General features: G+C 37.7%; 1 pseudogene; it reads left to right on the top strand.

Annotated features, from left to right (window-relative positions):
- Positions 1-1,445: 1,445 nt before the first annotated feature.
- LOC136329032 (small ribosomal subunit protein uS14m pseudogene) lies at positions 1,446-1,821 on the top strand (annotated as a pseudogene).
- Positions 1,822-3,045: the final 1,224 nt, after the last annotated feature.

Here is a 3,045-nt window from a genome sequence, read left to right as displayed (position 1 = left end):
CAGATGTTGTAGAATAGTTATAAGGATGCTCAAGGAACTTAGTGAGAACTTCAATAGCATAATTAAAAACATAAAAACCATGAATAATAACCAGTCAGAAATGAAGAATACAATATCTGAAATGAAGAAGACACTAGAAGGTTAGATGAAGGAGAGGATTGAATCAGCAATTTGGAAGGCAACATAGCAGAAAAACCCAAGATGATCAAGAAAAAGAGAATTTTTAAGAAGTAAGAATAGCTTTAGGAACCCCTGAGACAACATTTTCATAAGAACATCAGCATCTTAAGGGTACTAGAAGGAAAAGAGAGAGAACAAGGGATTGAGAACTTCTTTGAAAAAAATAATGACTAAAATCTTCCTTAACCTGAAGAAGGAAAAAGATACACAGTATAAGCAGTGCAGAGAGTGCCAAACAAGATGAACTCAAAGAGGCCCACACCAAAACACATCATAATTAAAATGGCAAATGTTAAAGAGAAAGAAAGACTCTTAAAAGCACCAAAAGAAACTTACCTATGAGGAAGCTTCCATAAGACTGCTAGCTAATTTCTCAACAGAAATTTTTCAGGCCAGAATGGACTCTTACAAAATATTCAAAGTGATGAAAGCAAGGACCTACAACCAAGACTACTCAATCCAGCAAAGATATCATTTAGAATCAGAGAAAAGATAAAGAGTTTCCCAGACAAGAAAAAGCTTATCAACATCAAACCAGTATTATGAGAAACGTTAATGGTTAATGGGACTTCCTTAATAAGGGAGAAAAGAGAGAGAGAGATAAAAAAATGTGAATAATAAAATGGCAATAAATGCATAAGTATGAACAATCACTTTAAATTCAAATGGTTTAAATGTTCCAATCAAAAGATATAGGGCAGCCTGAACTGTGGTGGCGCAGTGGATAAAGCTTTGACCTGGAATGCTGAGGTCACGGGTTTGTAACTTTGAGCTTGCCTGATCAAGGCACAGATGGGAAGCAACTATTGCAAGTTGATGCTTCCCACTTCTCTCCTCTCTTTTTCTCTCTTTCTCTCTCTCTCTCTCTCAAAAACAAAAAAATATATAGGGCAGCTGAATGAATAAGAAAACAATACCCTTACATATGCTGTCTATAAGAGACCCCGCTCAGAATGAAAACACACATAAACTAAAAGTGAAGGGATCAAAACAAATATTTCATATTAATCAAAATAGGGCTTGACTGACCTGTGGTGGCGCAGTGGATAAAGCGTCGACCTGGAAATGCTGAGGTCGTCGGTTCGAAACCCTGGGCTTGCCTGGTCAAGGCACATATGGGAGTTGATGCTTCCAGCTCCTCCCCCCTTCTCTCTCTCTGTCTCTCCTCTCTCTTTCTCTCTCTCCCTCTCCTCTCTAAAATGAATAAAAAAAAAAAAAAAAAAAAAAAACGATTCAAAATAGGGCTTGACTTTGTGGGGGACAACATGGCAACCTTTGTGCTAGGCTTGCTGCTGCGGACCTTCCAGCAGATGGTTCCTTCATCAGCTTCAGGTCAACTTTGAGGTTACAACATAGACTGGAAAATGTTATGTGATGTGAAGAGACAGAAAATGGCCCATGAATGTGCAGATGAGAAGCTACAGATTAATTCATGCAGCAAGAATATTATTTTGCCAATAGGCCTTCAGGAAGTGGCAACTGCAGAAGTTGCTGCCCTGCCCAACGATAGCTGTCCACTGGTTAGAATCAGAAATCAGTGTGTCATGACATCCCATCCACGTGATGTGAAGCAGAGTGAGAGCCTTAGTCACATTGTCTTCCATCACGTTAGCTGACCATGGGCAACTGTCTGGTGTCTAGTAAGCAATGTGGTAATCAGCTCCAGAATCTACTGAGCTTGTACAGAAACCAGTTCTGACAGAACTTCTCTAATAGACAAAAATCTACTTTTAATAGGCATCCATTTTAGGAGTCTAGTCTACCTGGTGTTGTTAAATTACTTTTGAATTTTCAGTGAAGAAATGTGGCTGTTTCATTCTGCCAGTGAATTATCTTTTCTGTTGGACCAAATTAAACATACTGCTCCCATGCAAGATGCAGAGTAATAAATATTTTCTGTGAAAAAAAATACCACAGTAGCAATACTTATATCAAACAAATGGACATCAAAATAAAGGCTATAACAAGAGACAAAAAAGATCATTACATAATGATAAAGGAATTGATTCAACAAGAGCAAATAACCTTTGTAAACATTTATGTACCCAACATAGAGCACATAAATATACAAAGCAAATATTGATAGAAATAAAAGAAAATATCAATAGTAATACAGTCATATTAGGAATATTTACTGTCCCATTGACATCAATGGCTAGATCTTCTAGACAAATAATCAACAAGTAAACAGAAGCCATAAATTACACATTCGACCAGATAGACTTAATATTAAGCATTTTATAAAATTGCTAAAAAAAATATTCTTTTCAAGTGATCATAGAATATTTGCTAGGACAGATCATACAGTAGACCATAAAACAGATTTTAATACATTTTAAAAGACTGAAATCATTTCCAGCACCTTCTTCAATCACAATGGTATGAACCTAGAAATCACTTACAAGAAAAAAACTAAAAAACACCTGGAAGCTAATTAATGTGTCACTAAACAATAAATGGGTTAACAATAAGATCAAGGAGAGGATCAAAAGATACCTTGAGACAAATGAAAATTAAAACACAACTACCCTAAATCTATGGGGCACAATAAAAGAAGTCCTAGGAAGAAAAGTCATAGCAATATAGGCCTACCACAAGAAATAAGAAAAAATTTGAAGTAAAAAATCTAACCTGGCTGGTTGGCTCAGTGGTAGAGCATCGGCCTGGCATGTAGATGTCCCAGGTTCGATTCCCAGACAGGCCACACAGGAGAAGCACCCATCTGCTTCTCCACCCCTCCCCCTCTCCTTTCTCTCTATCCCTCTCTTCCCTTCCTGTATCCAAGGCTCCATTTGAGCAAAGTTGGCCTGGGTGCTGAGGATGGATCCATGGCCTCTGCCTCAGGCACTAGCAGGGCTCTGGTTG

This window comes from Saccopteryx bilineata, chromosome 3, assembly GCF_036850765.1.
Source record: "Saccopteryx bilineata isolate mSacBil1 chromosome 3, mSacBil1_pri_phased_curated, whole genome shotgun sequence".
Taxonomy (NCBI): domain Eukaryota; kingdom Metazoa; phylum Chordata; class Mammalia; order Chiroptera; family Emballonuridae; genus Saccopteryx; species Saccopteryx bilineata.
Note: the sequence above shows the minus strand (reverse complement) of the source record. Positions and strands in the feature narration are given on the sequence as shown.